Below are 23,162 nucleotides of genomic sequence, written 5' to 3'. Positions count from 1 at the left end.
GGCCCCACCCCCGCCCCACCTGGGGCAACTGTGCTCTGGCTTTGGCCCCTTTGCCCAGGGTTGCGGGACTTGGGCTCAGCTTCGTTCCCCCCTCCCTGGGGAGGGTGTAGTAATTTTTGTTATCAGAAGGGGGTCATGGCGCAATGAAATTTGAGAATTTGATGCTCTAAAACAATGTAAGCAGCAAATAATGCCCCTTTATTATTATCTCAACCAGAATGATTACATCCTTCCCTACATGGTGCAATGCCCCGGGAACACTACCCAATCACATCAGGATACTGATCTCTTCCACTGCTTTAACTGTCTGGCTGATGACTGACTAGCAAGTGTCCAAAAGCTCATAGTCCACTGAAGGATATGTAAAATGAGGGGCTAGCAATTTCAGGGGTGGGAGAAAGGGAGGATTGAAGGAAGAAAGAAAGCACAGTCAATCACTCAGCTTAGTAGCCCAGCTGCTTAGACAACTGAATAGCAAATCAGTGGGTTAGTATTCAGTCCAAGTTTAGATCATACTGAAATCTATTAGAACACTGCAAATAGTGAATGTCTTTACTTACTTATTTGGTATTCTATCTTAGAATTAATCAGCCCGGTGGTTATGCAGCAAAACTCAGGTGGGTAGACAGGACAGAAAACAAGAAAAAACAATCACCTTGATTTCCCTTGTGGATAACAGTCTGACAATACTCAACAACACATGCTGAAATTGAACAGTAAATGAAACAATGCAAGTCAGAGCTCTGTCTCTTGTTGGGGCAACAGCATGGTGTGTATTGGTTCTCTTCCCCTCTCCCCCTTTACAGCTCTCACACAGTACTCCTAGAGTTGTACCATCTGCTGGAACACAATTCAGAGGTAGCTTTAAAATGATGATAGCTCTGGGAAATGATAATCATTGGGTCATAGAAAGCCATGCTGCAGTGTATAAATAAGATAACAAAGTGCTGAGCAGTGCACGTTTGCATTATGAAATTTATTTTCTCCTTTTTGTGTAGAAAGCCTTTCTTGAAAGCTTGTGGAATGCAGCAGAATTGAATACCGGAAGGAAGGCGATGCTGTCCCAGAAACTACAAATGAGGAGGGGTTTGGAGGAACAGAAGGCTTAATATTATTGACTGTGGAATGATAAAAGAGGAAGGAATTTAAACAGTTACAGCTCTTTCATTTGGCTCAATGGAGTAAAGTTAAAGGCTTAGTTTCACATTAGCCCAGAATAATGCATACTCTATAAATGATGCAAAGCAAGGCCATGTTCCCAAGATGTGATAATGCCATACGATGCCCCTCTGCAGGTTTCAGGTCAAGGCAACAAGCTCCCACATACTGATTTTCTTTCAAAAGCGCTCAAATGCAGATAAGTCATTGAAGATGGAGACAAGCCACAGCTCAGGATGGCCATCATGTCCTCCAGTAGCTCCTGAATTGCTGTGGTAAGTATAACATATTTAGGCATGTTTTCATTCAGTTGCAGATTTCTTACCACTGCTGTTTGATCTTCAAATAGCTTTGATTGCCTAGCGTAGAAAGAAGAAACACTAAATATGAAAAAAAAAGATATTTTTTTAAAGATTGGGAGAAAAGATAGGCCTGTGGCTAAGGAGCTGGGCTTGTGACAAGGAATTTAGGTTCAATTCCTAGCTGTGCCACTGGCTTCATCTATGGCCTTGGGCAAGTCAGTTAAGACAGAATTTTCAAAACTGCTCGGTGTTGGCCTACCTCTGCTCCCATTGAAGTACTGGAAGCAGAGTAGGACCACTGCTGAGAGCTTCGGAAAATTTCATCCTTCATTTCTCTGGCCAGGAGTTAGGTGCTTAGGCACTTCTGAAAATCCCACAAGGCACTTCTCTGCATCCTAATTACCTTTTAATAAATCTGGTCCTCAGTGCCTTGGTTTCCCCAACATAAGATGGAGATAATTCCTGTCCCCTGCCTTTTGTCTGTTTGGATTGCAAGCTCTATGAAGCTAGGGTTTTCCCCTCACTCTGAGTAGTTCAGCACCTAGTACAATGTGGTCCCAATCTTGGCTGGATCTTCTAGGCCCCACAGTAACACAGACAATAAATAAGTGGATCTGTATATATTTTAAGTGAAGCTTGAAATCTCCATCTTGTACTAGAGGTACTAATTCACTGCCAGAGGACACAGGCCCTGTAAGGCGCTGAGCTCACAACTCCCATTCCAGACGAGAACCTGGAGTACCATGTCCAGTTCTGGTCACTTCGTAGCAGAAATAGAAGGGGGTGGGTGATGAGCACAACTAGGGGGTGCAGAAAAGCCTTCAGATGGCGAGATTGAAAACAATGGTCCTGTTTACCTTAGAGGAGGCGGGAACTAACAGAGGTTTATAAAAGGTTACAAAATAACGAATGGCGTAGAGAAGGCATGTTTCATAATACATGAACAGAAGGACCATCAATTAAATCGATGGCAAATTCAAGCCTGAGAGAAGGTAATGCTTTTTTACACAATATAATTGCCTGTGGAACTCATTGGCTATTGACTATTGGCTATTTTCAGGGTTCAAAACAAGGATAAGATATCCTTGAATATCCATAGGTATAACTGTATATTAAAAACAAAGTTTGGGGAAGGGATATAAACCCTCATGCTTTAGGGGATAAGCAAACCTCTATCTGTTGAAGTTTAGGAGGAAACTTTCCAAGTGAACAGACCCCCCCCCATAGCTCTCCCCCCAGTCTCAGGTGTCTGAATGCATACGAGTAAAAAAGGGCGTGCAGTGGATGATTTTAGGCTTGAGAACCTAATGACTAAAACATATAACCCCAGTGCAATGCAGGAGTGTTGGGAACATGATCTGAAGCTAAGGAGAATGAAGATACGGCATCTTTTATGGAAACTGTCAACCCACTTGATGTTAAGAGGACCCTAGCTAATGTGGAAAGAGAATATGAGGATACCTAGGTTGGGTAAGGCAAGTTTAATACCATTATTGGATTCCTACAACTGCAAGAGGATAGTCACAGAGATCCAAAAATGCAATTAAATATAAAGCATCCAGGATTCTCCCCCTCCTGGACCTGAGCCAAGCTGCACAAGCCATGAGGAAGGAATTCTTCCTACTTAGGCCTATGCTAAGATTTTTTCCCCAATCAAACTCAGGCTAACAAGACTTGCTGTATGTGAGAAAAGGTCTTTAGAAAAGGCCATGTATTACCTGACCATTTTTCTCAGTGGCCCTATTATACCAGTGGCCCCCGATAGGGTCATCTGTCCTCGTTAACTCAGCCAGGTGGTAACCAATGGAAAACAAGCATCTTCTTCCTCCCTCATTCAGGGTACCTGGGGCGCTTCTGCTGCACTACTGCGGGGTGCTGCCACCCCTTCAAGAGAGAATGTTGGGGGAACTAGTCATCGGAGGCCTACTTTGGATACTGCTTTTTAGCACCAGGCCCCGTAACTTACTTTTCCAATGCCTGGCTCCTCCCGCAGGCCTACAGTCACTCACCCAGCCTCCTCAGCCCGTTGCAGTCTCTCCCCCTGAGCGGATGCCGTGTGCAGTTGCTCCCTCAGGACCCCCTGAACTGCTCCCCCCCCATGTCAAGGCTTTTTCTTCCCAGCCCTGACTCCCTCTTATAAATGCTACTTCCCCCTCTCCAGAGTCCTTTGGTCAGCACCCTTCTTCACAGGCCCCAGTGGCCCTGCAGCGAGCCCAGAGGGGAGGAGGACTCTCTACTCATGCCAGCATGGTTGATTCACACAGTAACGTTGCCTGCTGCACCCATGTCTCCCATTAGCCCTCTGGGCTCCTCAAGCGGCTCTCTGCCCAGCTCTCTACTGCTTAATACAGCCAGCAGGTGTATGCCCCGTACCCCTATCTCTCCATCCAAACTGCCCTTCTTTCCACTCCTCTGATTCTGCTCCCTTCTTGGGGTGGGTGACTCTGTACTATCAGGTTCCCTCCCCACGTTGCCTGAAGGGAGGTATGCCATGGGAGGATATGTCAGTCACTTGGGACGCTGGTAAGTCTTGACACCCGTTAGGAAGCCATTCCCAGGGCAGGTTTGTGCTCTATATACATTAGGTAGAATCACCCAGCTTTCAGTCTACACTGTGGCCTTGGACTAGTCCAAGAACTGAGTGTAGAGGAAACAGCAGAGAGTCAGAATCATCGGGGCCAGGCAGAGTCAGGAAGGCCTTGAGGTGAGCATCAGGAAAGGGACAGGAGTCGCCAGGACCCAGTCAGTTCTCCAACTACAAAACCCTGTACCAAATCATAGGCTAGCACTGAACAGGCACCGTTTGGCCTGTAATCAGGGCCAGCTCAGGAAGCAGATGCTTGGGGCGGCCAATGGAAAGGGGCGGCACATCTGGGTCTTCGGCGGCGATTCAGCTGCGGGTCCCTCAGTCCCTCTCGGAGGGAAGGACCGGCCGCCGAATTGCTGATGAAGAATGAAGCGGTGGTGGTAGAGCAGCCGCCGAAGTGCCGCCGATCGCGGCTTTATTTTATTTATTTATTTTTCTCTTCGCCGCTTGGGGCAGCAAAAAAGCTGGAGCCGGCCCTGCCAGTAATATTCGTGTAACGCTTGGACAAGTGTCTTCATTGTCCTCTAATGGCTTGATTACGTGAGTTTTAAGAGTCCAGTACTGCCTCCAGATAATTAACCTGGCCCTTAGCTACAGCAGCTCTACAGCACCCAAGGATCCCCATAGGAGGCAGGAGTTACCCTCCTGATGGAGATATGATATGGAGAAAGTCATGCTTAGCACATGCTTTGGGAGTGCCTGTTAATCTCCCTCCCCCCAAACCACCTTGCTAAGAACCCATCATGCAGATGAACTGGATGAGCAGCTGGATGTCAGACACAGATTCCTTGATCTGACCCTCTTGATACAACTACTCTTGAGTGAATTCCCTTCACCTGTAATAATAAAATGGCCATTTATGACTGCATCTGGAAGTTACTCCTGGATTTACTTTAACAAGAGGAAATGCATTAAGGGTGAACCACTCACTGCTTATGTATTGCACACACCTGTATGAATCATTTAGGTTCAGACAGACGAACAACCAAGGACTTTAATTTTGGTTTTGGTTTCATAATCTGCAACATGTTGACTGCATCTGCCTGCAAATGCTCCTTAACTGTGTTCTTTGTCTGGCCTGAGGCTGCAGCTGCAACAAGTGCTAAAATCCTTTGCCTTCCAAGAGAATTCCACACATGGAATTGCATCAGAATCAGTTCCGTAGTAATTACAGTTTTATTATAGTACTCTGCATGGAGCTCCGAGCACACACTATTTTATAATAGCATCAGCCTGCTAGCTGTTATTTCTGTATACCCATTATGCAAGTGCTATACTGTCTGAACATAGCTTGTTATTTCCTGTACTTAAAAACTCAAACTGTTAAATTAAAAGTGGTGTGTGTGAGTGAGTCTTAAAATGAATGGGTAAGACAACAGCTTTAGTTGTATTGGGTCAGATGTCCTCTCTAAATTTATTCATTTACATTGTGGGATATGCGGTCTTTCTGAGGGCAGGTCTTATACTACAGGGTTAAGTCAACCTAAGTTAAGCAACTCCAGCTACATGAATAATTTAGCTGGAGTCGACGTAGCTTAGGTCGACTTATTGCGGTGTCTACACCATGCTGGGTCAATGGTAGAAAATCTCCCGTCGACTTACCTTATGCTCCTCATTCTGGTGGAATCAATGTGAGAGTGATCGGTAATCGATTTAGCGGGACTTCACTAGACCCACTAAATTGACCCCCAGTGGATCAATCGCCACAGCGTCGATCCGCGGTAAGTGTAGACATGCCCTGAAAGACTGCTCCTTTGTACTTATGCAAAAGAGTAACAGATTAATGTTTATATGTCACTATATTTTCTTTAGAGGTATCTTCAAATATAAATGAAAGCAACTTTAAAGTAGGTATAGCAGGTAATTATTTCTATGGAAAGTCCATCAGAGGTCCAGTGTATATATGCCACAGAACAGACATCCAAGGTAGGTTACAGAGCCTCATTTTCGTTTACTTAAAGGTATCTTTACCTTGTTCTGACAGTGTAAAGCGGGCCCTGAAGTGAGCCTAACTCACATTTACATTGCCAAAGTGATGTAAAGGGGCCTCAGTGTCAATGAGGATCAGGTCCTTAGTGTTTCCACTCCAGCACTCTCCTACCGCCATCCCAGAAGGATTTTCCAGACAGGAAAAGGCCACGTAACCTTATAGGTCTATTTCCCATCAGTTCATCACAACTGCCTCTCCCCTTTGTCACTGTGACCATTCTACAAACTCTTTCCATAAAGTGTCTGATGGTTTCCCAAACTAGTTCTGAATACTTTACATTGCAACTTACTATAGAGCTTTTGGGGCAAACGGATCCTTGGTGTAACTCCACTGCAGTCAATGGAGAAGACCATTTCATATAATTAGAGGCCAAACTCTAATATCCTTACCCACATACCGCCTTATTTAGTTGGGGTGGTCCTGCTTTGAGCAGGGGGTTGGACTAGATGACCTCCTGAGGTCTCTTCCAACCCTAATCTTCTATGATTCTATTGACTTCAGTGGGACTACACATGATGTAGGATGCTACTCACTGGGAGAAGAGGTACCCCAATCCAGCCCTAGGTAATTAAGTCTTTTGTCTGAATTCCCTATTTATTGTTAATCTTTAAGAACTCCTCTCCTGTTCACCTTACTCACATTTATAAAACCCTCTCCAATACTAGCTCACTTCTATTGCTTCTCATCTACAAGAGCTTTTTTCTCAGCCACATTAGCATTCTCTTCTAGAACATTCTTGATGTCTGAAATCATCTGTCTTATTGCACTCTCTCCAAGGCAATAATATTCTTGCTGCTAAATAAATGACCTAAACTCTTAAATTAAGTTCTTGATGAGGTACAAGCATTTCCTTATACTAGATCAACAACTCTTCTTTCAGATTGAATTATGTCCCTGCAGCAACACATCCCAGAATCCAGTTTGACTTTTCTGCTGGACTTGATGATGTACTTCCAAGGAAGTCTTTCAAGTCCTTTCTTGATCCCTTCTGGCATGTTCCATCCCACACAGTGTGCTTTCCTTAGCCAGGTATTGATCCCAGGTTTGGGATTTTATATTTTCCTGTGTTATCTGTCTGGGTTATTGGCTGGCTAAGAGACAAGAGTCAAAATCTTCCTGTACCGCCTTAAGTTGCTGCTGTACAATATTAGTAGCATCAATAAATGTTGGTACCTAATTACTAGTCTTAATTAAATCAATTAAGGTCAAATCCAGACCCGCTATTGAGTGGGTGTACAGCCAGCCAGATGTCTACAGCCCAGGCTGACTCAGTCCCAACAGAACTGTGAGCAAATCCAAAACACCAACGTGGATCCCTAGCCCAGCCCCAGAGGCGTAGTGAGGAGACCTCCTCCAGCCCTCTAGCATTTGGTGAGGGGCGTTTCCATCAGCTGAAGAGGCGGTAAAGGGCAGAGACGAGCAGCCCAGCCTGAAGAGCCAACTATCAGCTCTAAAACGGGATGGGCACTTGTACACGAATGGCCTGCTGCAGTGGTGGATTACCCCTTCCCTGGGACAAACATAGGGTGAGGGAATGATACTGCCCCATGTGTGCCCACACACAAGCAATGACCTGTGCTGGGAGGCTCTGAATGTACTCACCCACCTCCGTTTGGCCCTCTCTCCTGCAGGTAACTATTCTGTGGGACAACAGCAGAGGTGAAATTAAGCCGATACGGTATGGTACAGCAAGAGCCGGTACGCTGTGCCAAACTGGACCAGCTTCTCCGGCGGCGCTTGAAAGGGCCTGGGGCTCCCCGCAGCGGCTGGAGCCTCTGTCCCTTTAAAACACCGCCGGAGCCCTGCCGACACTACCCCAGTGGTGGCAGGAGCACCAGGCCCTTTAAATCCCTGCCCGAGCCCTGCTGCCCCGGGGTAGCAGCGGCAGGGATCCCGCGGTGATTTAAAGGGCCCGGAGCTCCACGGCGCCCAGAGCCCCAGGATCTTTAATTTGCCCATGAGCCCCAGGACTCCCAGCCACCTCTGCAGCTGGTAGCTCCAGGGTGATTTAAAGGCCCTGGGGCTCCCAGCCACAGCCGGAGCCCCCAAGGCCTTTAAAACTTGAAAGGTCCCGCCTCTTCCAGTTGAGCCATGCCCCTGCTCAGGACTCCGGCGTACCGGTAAGTCCTTTAAGTTACTTTCACCCCTGGACAACAGGAAGGTCAGAATCCATAAAGGGCCAGTTCAGGGTAGCAGAAGCTCCTCACCCCCTCTTCCTGCACCTCTTCAGGATCTGAGTGGCTGGCCACATGCTGCACCTACACATAGGACTGACCCCATGCTCAGCCTGTATGAGCTCATGATTGTTCAGACTGGCACAGACCTCTCAGAGGCAACAATAAGGGACTTGTAGTCTCCTTTCTCTCGGTCAGCCCAGCCTCAGGATTAGGCCCTTAGTCAGAGTGGTCTTGATTCCATTCCATTTGGTCCAGTTTTTTCAATGATTATGCACTACACCAATTTACACCAGCTGAGGATCTGGCCCATGGACTTCAATGGAGTCACTCCTGTTTTACACCAGAGCAGTGGAGAGGAGAATCAGTTCCATTGGGCCTGATCCTGCAGGCCTACACAATATATGAACACCCCATTCCCTTCTATAGGATTCCAGGGTGTACGGGTCATGCCATGAACTTACTCTTGGGTACCCTACAGTAACCTGTTTCCATTTAGAAGCATTACAACATCGTAGCCTTTTACGCTTGATCATGCAGAGACATAACAAGGCATTTTTACAGTAATGTTAACATCAACGTTTATCCATACAAAAGAGTTAATTGAAATTTGTTATAAGCCAGTGAAAGTAAATATATTTAAATTTAGATTGAAACAGGTGAAAAATGGAGAAGCCATAGCTATCAAGGGGTGTTGGTTTCTGCAAAACAAATGATTAATTGTTAGAGGAACGACCACCCACATATTTCAGGAGTGAAGAATCAAGGCGGTCTATAGCTGAACCTTATCTGAGGTCTTTTGGGGCTTGAGCCAAAGCCCATTGAAGCTAATGGAAAAACTCCCATTTATTTCAGTGGACTCTGAATCAGACTTTTGGTCCCTCCTTAAAAAGGGCTGTAAATTCAGCATAAATACCTTGGTCAAGGTAATAAAAATGGGTATGTTAAATTGGGCTCCTAAATCCATATTCAGGCGCCCAATTAAGTGATCTCATTTTAAAAGTGGTGAGCACTTTCAGGTCAATGCGAACTTCTGGGTCCTCTGTACTTTTGAGTCAGACAATTTATTTAGGTGCCTAAATATGGACCTAAAATCTCAGTCTTTTCAAATAACTTAAACCTTGATTCATTCCCAGTGTAACTGGGCAAAGATCAAGGTGATCACCTGGTTGACCCTCTTCGTGCCAGTCAGCTGCTCTGTTTTGTACTCATCGTAGCCAGTTAGTCACACAAGTATCAGTAGAGCATCACAGCCATCAGTTTGCACACCACAAAGGGCCTGATTCTGCTCTCTCATGTTGTCACTCCATCAAGGGTATAAGTAAGAGGAGATTCAGGACCAAGGAGTGTAGGTCAGTATTTTTGTACCTGAAAAGGTATGAGGCAGGAATCTAGACATGTTTATAGTTCCATTCCAATGTCCATGCCTAAGCTCTTATGTATTTGTAGTACTGTCACAGATACACTTCCTCACTTTCCAGAACTAGTTCTAGCAGGACCATATAATGTATGCAGAAGGCTTGGTTCTCACCAAATAGAAACAGAAAGGATGAATTGCTGTGGGAGAATCTATTTTTTTCTGTGAATATTAATCATTTCAGCTTTGATTGTGAAATGATACAAGTAAAAAAGCCAAGGATTGCTCCAGGGCTCCAAACAGATGACTACTGTAGCAAAGACATTTGCTGGAGATAATATTGCTTAAGCTCAGAATCATTGTACATTACATAGTTAATTCAAACCAATCCGTCTGCTTCCCAAGTGTTACACAGAATTAATGTGACACCCCAGCCGAGGCTGGGACTCAGGCACTCAGCAACTCAGAAAATAAAAGTGACATATTAAAGCAAGTTCCATGTGTGTTTTAATCTTAAATGGCAAAAAACAATATGTCAGATGATCTGAAAGCAAGATGTTCCTGTTTTCCCTCATGACTTCCTTAACTATTTTAAACAATGATCAGTGCTCAAAGCATCTCCGCCAATAGGTGGTGCCGCATCATTAGGTTAAGTTGTTGTCTTATTTTGATAAGATGTGGTTGTATCTGATGGGGGTGGTTGGGTAGGAAATTATGTCCTGACTGTATTACTGGAACTGTTACTTGCAGTGTCCCACTAAATCCTTTTGATTTTTATAAGACAGTATTACATGTAGCACATTTTGCAAAATGAAAAGCACCAGGACTGCTCTAAAAGTTTGCACAGGTAAGACGAAGGTCATAGTTTATTATTCTTTATTTGCATGACAGTAGCTTTTAGAAACCCAGTGAAGGTCAGGACCCCATTGTGCAAGGTACTGCACCGATACGTAGCGGCGAACAGCAGAGGCTAACAGCAGGAGTTTGCCTGGGAGCTGTCCAAGAGGAGGTACGCTAAGTGCTGCATTAGGGGGGCTGTGTTGGTGAGTATCTGAGTGCCTGCTGCTGGGACAGTTGGTCAGTTTGACCGTGTGCTTGATTGCTTGCTTGTTTGTTTGAAAAGTGTGAATTGGGAGTGCTTTGTTCCAGGTGGGCCTTGAGTGGGCCTGACTGGTATATAAGGGCAGTCAGCAGCGAACCAGCTGAGCGGCGAACAGCAGAGGCTAACAGCAGGAGTTTGCCTGGGAGTTCGCGTGGGGAGAGCGCACTGAGGCTTTCATCTGCAGGTTTCTCCGAGTAGTTCCTGCAACAGTTGAGGAAGCTTCTAAGAGGACGGTGATATGGAAGGTGAGCGATCAGCTGTTGTAACCTGCACAGGTTGTGCCATGTTTGTCTTTCTTCCGCAGGACAGAAGTGACTTTGTCTGTACAAAGTGCAAGCTGGTCTCCATATTGGAGGAGAAGGTTCGAGGGCTGGAGAAACAAGTATCGACTCTGCGTTGCATAAGGGAAAATGAAGATTTCCTGGACAGACGTCAGGAGATGCTTCTACGGCCACAATGTTCTGAAGATTCAGAGCAGGCGCAGCAGGGACAGAAGGATTGTGAGGAGGTTTGGCAGCATGTGACCTCCAGAAGAAGAAAGAGGAGCGTCCATGCACCAGCAATGGAGATACAGGTGAGCAATCGTTTCCATGTTCTCTCTACAGGTACTAATGCGGAGAGTGGACTAGATGGCCCATCTGAGGGAAGGGAGCAGAAGGAGACTCCACCGATTGGAAGGCAAAAGATGCACTGTCCTAGGGATGGGGGTTCCACGACCACCACTCCCAAGAGGAGGAGGAGGGTGGTGGTGGTCGGGGACTCCCTCCTCAGGGGGACTGAGTCATCTATCTGCCGCCCCGACCGGGAAAACCGAGAGGTCTGCTGCTTGCCAGGAGCTAGGATAAACGACGTGACGGAGAGACTGCCGAGACTCATCAAGCCCTCGGATCGCTACCCCTTCCTGCTTCTCCACGTGGGCACCAATGATACTGCCAAGAATGACCTTGAGCGGATCACTGCAGACTACGTGGCTCTGGGAAGAAGGATAAAGGAGTTTGAGGCGCAAGTGGTGTTCTCGTCCATCCTCCCTGTGCAAGGAAAAGGCCGGGGTAGAGACCGTCGAATCGTGGAAGTCAACGAATGGCTACGCAGGTGGTGTCGGAGAGAAGACTTTGGATTCTTCGACCATGGGATGGTGTTCCAAGAAGAAGGAGTGCTAGGCAGAGACGGGCTCCACCTAACGAAGAGAGGGAAGAGCATCTTCGCCAGCAGGCTGGCTAACCTAGTGAGGAGGGCTTTAAACTAGGTTCACCGGGGGAAGGAGACCAAAGCCCTGAGGTAAGTGGGGAAATGGGATCCTGGGAGGAAGCACAAGCAGGAGAGCGCAAGAAGGGAGGACTCCTGTCTCATGCTGAGAAAGAGGGACGATCATTGAGTTATCTTAAGTGCCTATACACAAATGCAAGAAGCCTGGGAAACAAGCAGGGAGAACTGGAAGTCCTGGCACAGTCAGGGAACTATGATGTGATTGGAATAACAGAGACTTGGTGGGATAACTCACATGACTGGAGTACTGTCATGGATGGATATAAACTGTTCAGGAAGGACAGACAGGGCAGAAAAGGTGGGGGAGTTGCGTTGTATGTAAGAGAGGAGTATGACTGCTCAGAGCTCCGGTATGATACTGCAGAAAAACCTGAGAGTCTCTGGATAAAGTTGAGAAGTGGGAGCAACAAGGGTGATGTCGTGGTTGGAGTCTGCTATAGACCACCAGACCAGGGGGATGAGGTGGACGAGGCTTTCTTCTGGCAACTAGCAGAAGTTGCTAGATCGCAGGCCCTGGTTCTCATGGGAGACTTTAATCACCCTGATATCTGCTGGGAGAGCAATACAGCGGTGCACAGGCAATCCAGGAAATTTTTGGAAAGCGTAGGGGACAATTTCCTGGTGCAAGTGCTGGAGGAACCAACTAGGGGCAAAGCTTTTCTTGACCTGCTGCTCACAAACAGGGAAGAACTAGTAGGGGAAGCAAAAGTGGATGGGAACCTGGGAGGCAGTGACCATGAGATGGTCGAGTTCAGGATCCTGACACAAGGAAGAAAGGAGAGCAGCAGAATATGGACCCTGGACTTCAGAAAAGCAGACTTTGACTCCCTCAGGGAACAGATGGGCAGGATCCCCTGGGAGAAAAACATGAAGGGCAAAGGGGTCCAGGAGAGCTGGCTGTATTTTAAAGAATCCTTATTGAGGTTGCAGGAACAAACCATCCCGATGTGTAGAAAGAATAGTAAATATGGCAGGCGACCAGCTTGGCTAAACAGTGAAATCCTTGCTGATCTTAAACGCAAAAGAGAGGCTTATAAGAAGTGGAAGATTGGACAAATGACCAGGGAGGAGTATAAAAATATTGCTCAGGCGTGCAGGAGTGAAATCAGGAAGGCCAAATCACACTTGGAGTTGCAGTTAGCAAGAGATGTTAAGAGTAACAAGAAGGGTTTCTTCAGGTATGTTAGCAACAAGAAGAAAATCAAGGAAAGTGTGGGCCCCTTACTGAATGAGGGAGGCAACCTAGTGACCGAGGATGTGGAAAAAGCTAATGTACTCAATGATTTTTTTGCCTCTGTCTTCACGCACAAGGTCAGCTCCCAGATTGCTGCACTGGGCAGTACAGCATGGGGAGAAGGTGACCAGCCCTCTGTGGAGAAAGAAGTGGTTCGGGACTATTTAGAAAAACTGGACGTGCACAAGTCCATGGGGCCGGATGCGCTGCATCCGAGGGTGCTAAAGGAGTTGGCGGGTGAGATTGCAGAGCCATTAGCCATTATTTTTGAAAACTCATGGCGATCGGGGGAGGTCCCAGATGACTGGAAAAAGGCTAATGTAGTGCCCATCTTTAAAAAAGGGAAGAAGGAGGATCCGGGGAACTACAGGCCAGTCAGCCTCACCTCAGTCCCTGGAAAAATTATGGAGCAGGTCCTCAAGGAATCAATTATGAAACATTTAGCGGAAAGGAAAGTGATCAGGAACAGTCAGCATGGATTCACGAAGGGGAAGTCGTGCCTGACTAACCTAATTGCCTTCTATGATGAGATAACTGGCTCTGTGGATGAGGGGAAAGCAGTGGATGTGTTATTTCTTGACTTTAGCAAAGCTTTTGATACTGTCTCCCACAGTATTCTTGCCACCAAGTTAAAGAAGTATGGGCTGGATGAATGGACTGTAAGGTGGATAGAAAGCTGGCTAGATCGTCGGGCTCAACGGGTAGTGATCAATGGCTCCATGTCCAGTTGGCAGCCGGTTTCAAGTGGAGTGCCCCAAGGGTCGGTCCTGGGGCCGGTTTTGTTTAATATCTTTATTAATGATCTGGAGGATGGTGTGGACTGCACTCTCAGCAAGTTTGCAGATGACACTAAACTAGGAGGCGTGGTAGATACACTAGAGGGTAGGGATCGGATACAGAGGGACCTAGACAAATTAGAGGATTGGGCAGAAAAAAACCTGATGAGGTTCAACAAGGACAAGTGCAGAGTCCTGCACTTAGGACGGAAGAATCCCATGCACTGCTACAGACTAGGGACCGAATGGCTAGGTAGCAGTTCTGCTGAAAAGGACCTAGGGGTCACAGTGGACGAGAAGCTGGATATGAGTCAACAGTGTGCTCTTGTTGCCAAGAAGGCTAACGGCATTTTGGGCTGTATAAGTAGGGGCATTGCCAGCAGATCGAGGAACGTGATCGTTCCCCTTTATTCGACATTGGTGAGGCCTCATCTGGAATACTGTGTCCAGTTTTGGGCCCCACACTACAAGAAGGATGTGGAAAAATTGGAAAGAGTCCAGCGGAGGGCAACAAAAATGATTAGGGGTCTGGAGCACATGACTTATGAGGAGAGGCTGAGAGAACTGGGATTGTTTAGTCTCCAGAAGAGAAGAATGAGGGGGGATTTGATAGCAGCCTTCAACTACCTGAAGGGGGGTTCCAAAGAGGATGGAGCTCGGCTGTTCTCAGTGGTGGCAGATGACAGAACAAGGAGCAATGGTCTCAAGTTGCGGTGGGGGAGGTCCAGGTTGGATATCAGGAAAAACTATTTCACTAGGAGGGTGGTGAAACACTGGAATGCGTTACCTAGGGAGGTGGTGGAGTCTCCTTCCTTAGAGGTTTTTAAGGCCCGGCTTGACAAAGCCCTGGCTGGGATGATTTAGCTGGGAATTGGTCCTGCTTTGAGCAGGGGGTTGGACTAGATGACCTCTTGAGGTCCCTTCCAACTCTGATATTCTATGATTCTATGATTCTATGATTCTAAGAGATAGTCCCTGAGCTGAATAGCTTACAGTATAAGTAGACAAGATAGAAAAGAATTATTGTCATCCCTGAGGCACAGAAAGCCAGTGACTTGCCTGCGGCCACACAGGAAGTCAGTGGTAGAGGTGCGAATTGAACACAGATTACCTGTGTCCCAGTCTTCCGTTTCCATTGGCTTCAATGAAGTTGCTTCCACATTCAGTGTGAATGTGTGTGCGTGAATTTGGCCCATTAGCCAAAAAGAAAGAAAGATGAGAGAATGGTGCAGTAAGCTCCAACAGAATGGGTATTAGTCAATCATTGGTGCATACCTCTTGTGCACTGAGAAGGACAAGGCTGAAAGCCAACCGTCTTCAACCACCCAAGATGTGCAGTAATAACCTGCTAATGCACACAGCTGAAGTGGCTTACTGTTATCAGAATAGGTCTCATTCATTTTATTTCCTTTTATAAACAAAACTTTAATAATCAGTCCTGTGGTGATTTATGCTACACTGTGGAAAAACAGTTCCTGGTAGAAAGGCAAGAGACAATAGAAGAGAAGAAGTAATGAATGCCATTTCTTTTCCACACAGAATATTTTCCCCCTTAACTCTTTTTTCCTTAAAGTTTCCTGGACTATTCAGAAAGTTACTGAACAGAGACAGAAGTTGCTGGTGCAATGCCAGCCCTACACTTTGGAGGAAGAGGACAGCTTACAAATGTCCCTGTTTCTCCTTCAGTTTCTCACTCTCTCCCAGTCCCGACAGTTATTCTTCATCCATATCTTCATAGGGTGCTTTAGTTTTGTCCTCCACCTCGCACTTTTCCCTCCTCCCATTTATTTCACATAAGAGGTTTAGGGATTTGTGTCTCTTTCGGTGGAGAGGGCCCAGCTGTGCACCACTGGGAACAGATCCATACTTATGGCATCATTCAAAAGGCCCAACTAGTCAATCAGAATGTTGCTTTGAATGATTAGAGTATGTCTACAAAGAATTTTGGAGTGAGCAGGAATGAGCCTCCTAACCAGGGTTGGTAGACTTGGGCTAAAAATAGCTGTGTAGACAGTGCTTTGATGTTGTGGTTCATAGAATCATAAAATACCAGGGTTGGACCTCAGGAGGCATCTAGTCTAACCCCCTGCTCAAAGCAGGGCCAATCCCCAGACAGATTTTTGTCTCAGATCCCTAAATGGCCCCCTCAAGGATTGAACTCACAATGCTGGGTTTAGCAGGCCAATGCTCAAACCACTGAGCTACCCCTCCCCACAAAGGCAAGGGCCATGCCCCTTTCAGGAGGGATACTCTTCCCAAGCAAGGTGCACCAGGACAAAGGCACAACAGTCACCTGCCTGACCTCAATGTGATTTGAACACGCAGCCGTCTGATCTGGAGACAGATGCGCTACCGTTGCACCATGAGGCCAACTGACCTGGGGCTCTGAAGCCTAGGAAGGGAGGTTGGAAGAATCTGAGTTCTATCCCAGCTGTACCATGAGGGCAAGGGGGGAGCATAATGACAACCCTCAAGTCCTAGATGGCCCCTGATCTGTTACAAACAGGTGGCACATTGGCAACGCTATGCCCTCTTAGCACTACAGCAGGGCCAGAATTCAGCACTGACTCAGACTGGGGAGAGCCATCTTCTAAACCACCAACACAAAAATAAGAATAAGTGACTTGTGACAGGCAAGAAAAAACAGGCCACCTGAAGAGCATCAACATGAGCAAACATGACACTGAGAAAGACATCTACCCCACAAACGTAGCAGCAAATGGGCTACAACGGCAATTGTATGGATTCCTTTTTCATTAGTAATAGTATTTATAACTAACTATTCGAAAAATTTCTTTACACAGATTAAACAAAAACACTGAGAAGGGCATATGCAAACATGTGCTAAAAATATTTATAATAAACACCACAAAGGACAACACAGAACTTTGTACCAACACCTTCAAGCTGCAATGCATAAAGTAGTAAGGATGAAAGCTAAGCCAGAAACACTGACCGTAACTAAAAGCCTGTACACATCCCATGGAAGTCAGTGGGAGTCTTCCCACTGATTTCAGTGTCTGGTGGGTCAGGGGCTAACATGCTAATCATACCTCTTATAGGTACCTTATTTTGAAGGACATCATTCATTTTGGTCCCAAAGTTACTTAGGTTCCACACATTTGGTGAACCTTCCTCTTCTTGCTGAATGTTATTTACATCAGAAAGAAAAAATTCTGAAACTGAGGTTATTCAGGAAGCCATTTACACTAAAGGAAGGAATCCAACAGTATTTTAAATTTTTCTGCATATATAATTTTTTGATCTTAGGGTAGGTCTAGGCTGCAGTCAGAGGTGTGACTGTATCACACGTAGACACAACCAAGCTAGCATGAATCTAGGGAGCTTGAGTAACAATAGCCATGAAACTGCAGCCGCGCAGGTAGCAGCATGGGTTAGCCTCTGGAGTACATACAAGGTTCGGTTTGTACAGCCCATGTTGCTGCAGCTTCACTGCTATGGTTACTCAAGCTACCTAGATCAAAAGCTAGTCAGGATAGATGCTGCAGTCACACTTTTGACTGCAGTGTAAATATGTCCTAAGTTGCACATTGTATCCCACATTTGGGCCTTGGCAGGTTGAGAAGTGGGATGCTAAGATCAACATGTAGTAATTAATACTTTGAAAAAGGCTGACCACCAAGCTCTGAACCCATCTGTCCTGGTATTACACTAGTAGAATATTCTTTCTAGAGTGACCAATTTACTTAATCCTTTATACGGACACTAGAGCAGGCATCTGTTAAAGCTATATTTTCCTGCATAAAGACTGGACTGATTTCTTATGTGGGAAAGAGATCCAAGGAAAGCCAAAATAAATAGTGACTTGATTATTTTAAGCTGTATCTCCTACCCAAGTGAGTGTAAATAAATCTGCCAAGACACAGAGAGGCAGAGTTGCACTGGAGATGGCTTTGGCTTGCCTTGGGGCTGCTGCTGGGAATGATTAGTATGTTTTATTCTAACCATTTTTTTTTAAATGATCTCTATATTCACTGCAGCACCTTAGCTTCCCTCCAAGGAGGGGGCAGGGCAATCAAGCTGACGTTGAGATGTTACAATCGGTCTAGCAGGCAGAGGGAATAAAGATTTGTTTTCCTTATATCATCCATTACAAAAGTCGCCAGTAGTGTTATATATGCCACTGCGCACGTCAAAATGTGCCTCTTTGATATTTTATTGACAGTCCCAAAAATATGTTTGAATTTCAAACTTGTTGAGATGCCTGGGATGCAGGGAATACTTTCCCCCAAGGGTACATAAACAAGACGGATGGGCTAACCTGTGAATTGCTTAATGATCAAAATGCAGGGAAAGCTGTCATAGAAAGGACTGCCCTCATCCTTGCTGACGGTATGAATTCTGCTGAATTACTTCTAGCTTTACTGATTCATGAACTAATTAGTCACTTGGTCCATGTATCTAGTTCTTTGATAGCTAACATCTACTAGTGGCAAGTTTGCTCCACAACAAAAGCTGGCCAGGAGCATCATCAAGCAAGCACTAAATGTAATAAATACAGATATACCCAAACCATGGAGTTAGAATCTGGATTTGAATCCAAATCCACACTTCTCCTATGTTTGTGGGGAAAGAAGCAGATGGGATCCCATGCTCCAGCATAGGTCCCAAATGAAGAAGTTTTTATTCAGGGGGCCCAGTAGTTACCTCTATGGTTAGATCGCTGGATCGCAATAAAGAATCCTGCCGCCCTAGGACAAATGTTGTGTTGCATTTCCATTCATTATATACATCTCTTGCATACAAAATTATTTGGTATTTGCATTGGATATCCAGTGAATGGTAAGGTCAGTATTTCAGGTCCAAAGGCATCCAGAAAGAGATAATGTGTTACATTTCTAATGGTGTCCAGAGTTCTTCTTCAGTAATTCCTTTAGCAATGGGCTGGGCAGCCTTGTTCTGCACATTATAGTATTACATCTACAGTTGGAGTCCATTCCCTTTCAAACAGATGCCAGGTGATCAATTTTAACCTACAGCATTGACTGTAGAAAAAAGGGAAGATGAGCGGGACCAGGATAATATCCAACAGCACCTTGATTCATCACTTCCAATGACACAAGGATGTATATATCTCACTCTCTGTGCCTTTTAGTTGTCATCCTCCCCCTCCGTTAAGCCATGCTTCTTCATGTCAGAAGTAAAATAGGTGTCCTTAACTAAAGATGTGATGATTAGGAGTAATAGCAATCTCACAGAGATGAAGCTCAAACTACCCCATTTACAACCTGATTCTTCCACTCATTCACCTGGAGTACTTACATATGAAAGTATTAGCCCTATGTCAGCAGGCCAATTTCTTCCATGAGTTTTTAAATCCCATTGTTTTACACAAATGCTTCCATGGTGAAATCTAGGGGCCAAGTCCTCCTCTCACTTACATCAGTACAACTCTACTGAAATCAATAGAGTTACTATAGGTTTGCATTACTGTAATGAGCTCAGAATCTGGACCTTTGAGAAAAATAACATTACTATAAATCTTAAATGAATCAAAACTTTACCATGGAATCTCTATGGATAGAAATTCTGTGCTTGAATAATAAGAGTCAGAATATATTACTAATAGGGCTGTCAATTAATCACAGTTAACTCACACAATTAATTTTTTTGAGTTAATCGTGATTAAAAAAATTAATCACGATTAATCGCAGTTTTAGTCTCACTGTTAAACAATAGAATGCCAATTGAAATTTATTAAATATTTTTGATGTTTTTCTACATTTTCATATATTTTGTATTCTGTGTTGTAACTGAAATCAAAGTGTATATTATTTTTTATTACAAATATTTGCACTGTAAAAATGATAAACAAAAGAAATTGTATTTTTCAATTCACCTCATACAAGTATTGTAGTGCAATCTCTTTGTCATGAAAGTGCAACTTACAAGTGTAGATTTTTTATGTTAAATAACTACACTCAAAAACAAAACAATGTAAAGCTTTAGAGCCTACAAGTCCACTCAGTCCTACTTCTTGTTCAGCCAATCGCTAAGACAAACAAGTTTGTTTACATTTACAGGAGATAATACTGCCCTCTTCTTATTTACAATGTCACCAGAAAGTGAAAACAGGCATTTGCATGGCACTTTTGTAACTGGCATTGCAAGGTATTTACATGTCTGATATGCTAAACGTTCATATGCCCCTTCATGCTTCGGCCCCCATTCCAGAAGACATGCTTCCATGCTGATGATGCTCATTAAAAAAAGAATGAGTTAATTAAATTTGCGACTGAACTCCTTGGGGGAGAATTGTATGTCTCCTGCTCTGTTTTACCTGCATTCTGCCCTATATTTCATATTATAGCTGTCTTGGATGATGACCCAGCACATGTTGTTCATTTTAAGAACACTTTCACTGTAGATTTGACAAAAAATACAAAGAAGGTACCAATGTGAGATTTCTATAGATAGCTACAGCACTCAACCCAAGGTTTAAGAATCTGAAGTGCCTTCCAAAATCTGAGAGGGAGGAGGTGTAGAACTTGCTTTCAAAAGTCTTAAAAGAGCAACACTCTGATGCGGAAATTACAGAACCCAAACCACCAAAAAAGAAAATCAAGCTTCTGCTGGTAGCATCTGACCCAGATAACGAAAATGAACATGCATCGGTCCACACAGCTTTGGATTATTATCGAGTAGAACCCGTCATCAGCATGGATGCACATCCACTGGAATGGTGGTTGAAGCATGAAGGGACACATGAATCTTTAGCACATCTGGCATATTAATATCTTGCGACACTGGCTACAATAGTGCCATGAGAACGCCTGTTCTCACTTTCAGGTGACATTGTAAACAAGAAGCGGGCAACATTATCTCCTGCAAATGTAAACAAACTTGTTTGTCTGAGTGATTGGCTGAACAAGAAGTAGGACTGAGTGGACTTGCAGACTCTAAAATTTTACATTGTTTTATTTTTGAATGCAGTTATTTTTGTACGTAATTCTACATTTGTAAGTTCAACTTTCATGATAAAGAGATTGCACTACAGTACTTGTATTAGGTGAATTGAAAAATATATTTATCTTGTTTTTGTTCAGTGCAAATACTTGTAATAAAAAATAAATATAAAGTGAGCACTGTACACTTTGTATTCTGTGTTGTAATTGAAATCAATATATTTCAAAATGTAGAAAGCATCCAAAATATTTAAATAAATTGTATTCTATTATTGTTTAACAATGCGATTAATTTTTTTAATCACTTGACGGCCCTAATTACTAACCACGTGGTCAGGTTTGTGATGGTGACTGAAATGCTCAGGGAGATTAGAGAGGCTACAAAAAACAGAAAACCCAGTAATAACTGAGGATTTCAACTACTCAATATTGATTGGGTATATGTCACCTCAAGATGGGATGCAAAGATAAAATTTCTGTACACCATTAATGACTGCTTCTTGGAGCAGCTAGACCTGGAACCCACAAGGGGAGAGGCAATTCTTGATTTAGTCCTAAGTGGAATACAGAAGGTGATCCAACAGGTGAATATAACTTAACCTCTCCATAATAGTGACCATAATGTAATTAATGTAACATCCTTTTATGGCGGGGTGGGGGTGGTGACCAGAGCCTCAGGGGGCCACACTGGAGTTACTCAATTAGGGTGAACTGCAAAGAATGGGGCAGACAATCCCCAAAGCTGCTGGATATTCCAATACTTAAATTTACCAAACCAGCACAAAACAGCTCCTATAATACCTTACTGGTTACCCAGAAGCCAACACCACAGTTCCCTTAAAGGAACCCAGCCTTAGGCCTCCACCCAGACACCCAAGTCAAATAAGATTTTCAGTAAGCCTCATCATAGTCATCATGTAAGAAAGTTCTACCAATCCCAAAGGATCAGACACATTACTTCTCAGGTTAATGAATATTCCAGATCTTACCCAAATATATGCTTACAGCCAATTCTTATTAACAAAACTAAAATTTATTAAAAAAGAAAGGAGAGAGAGTATTGGTTAAAAGATCAGTATACATACAGACGTGAGTACAGTTCTAAGATCAGATTCATAGTAGAGATGGTGAGCTTCGTAGTTGCAAGAAGTTCTTTCAGAATTAGTCCATAGGTTATAGTGCAATGTTCATATTCAGGGTGATCCAGATGGGACTGGAGATCTCAGCCTTATGGCTTAAGCTTCCCCTGCATGAAGCATCAAGCAGATCTGAGATAAAAAGGATCAGGACCCAAGGGGGTTTTATGCAGTTCCAGGTCTTCTTTGACAGCTCGGAGTCCTTCGGCAAACAATAGGCAATCATGGAGACTTTGAAGTAGACCTATTTCCTAAGCATCGCCGGTAATTAGCTACACGGACTAACATAAGGCAATTGCCCATTTTTCACCATTCTCAGGTAATTTGCTATGCATTTCAAAGAGAGATGAATACAGCGATATCCTATGTTTACAGTTCATCTAAATGTTAATATGTCCTTTTGATCTCTGAATTAACAGAATACAGAATATGCTGGGACTGTTTAATCACATTGTTAACCTCTACCAATATATATGTAAACACACAAAAACACAAACATTATCACCAATATGTCCCTAAAGGTTGAATCTGGGTCAATTAACCTGCAAGCTGCTTAACCCTTTCTGGCCATGCGTCACACTTTGTATAAGATTTGTTGCAATTATATAACAGTGGTAGCAACAATGATTTGCATGGTCATACTCTAATCAGATAACGTCACAGGGAGAAATACCAAAATACTCACCATAGTAGCATTTAACTTCAAAAAGGTGAACTACACAAAAATGAGGAAGCCGGGTAAACAAAAATTAAAAAAATATAAAAAAAGAACAGTCACAACAGTGAAATGCCTGCAAGCTGCATGGAAACTATTTAAAAAACCCATAATAGAGGTTCAAACTAAATGTATACCCCAAAGAAAGAAAAAACAGTAAAAAGGACAAAAAATGCCACTACAATGCCAGAGTAAAAGAGGCCATTAGAGGTAAAAGGCATTCTTTAAAAATTGGAAGTCAACTCCTACTGCGGAAAATAGAAGGGAGCATAAACTCTGGTAAGTCAAGTGTAAAATATAATTAGGCAGCCTCAAAAGAATTTGAAGGGCAAATAGCAAAAGAAACTAACAGCAAAAAAATTAAGTACATCAGAAGCAGGAAGCTTGCCAAATAATCAGTGAGACCACTGGATGATCAGGGTGCTAAAGGAGCACTCAA

This window comes from Chrysemys picta, chromosome 6 (genome assembly GCF_011386835.1).
Source record: "Chrysemys picta bellii isolate R12L10 chromosome 6, ASM1138683v2, whole genome shotgun sequence".
Classification (NCBI taxonomy): Eukaryota; Metazoa; Chordata; order Testudines; family Emydidae; genus Chrysemys; species Chrysemys picta.
Note: the sequence above shows the minus strand (reverse complement) of the source record.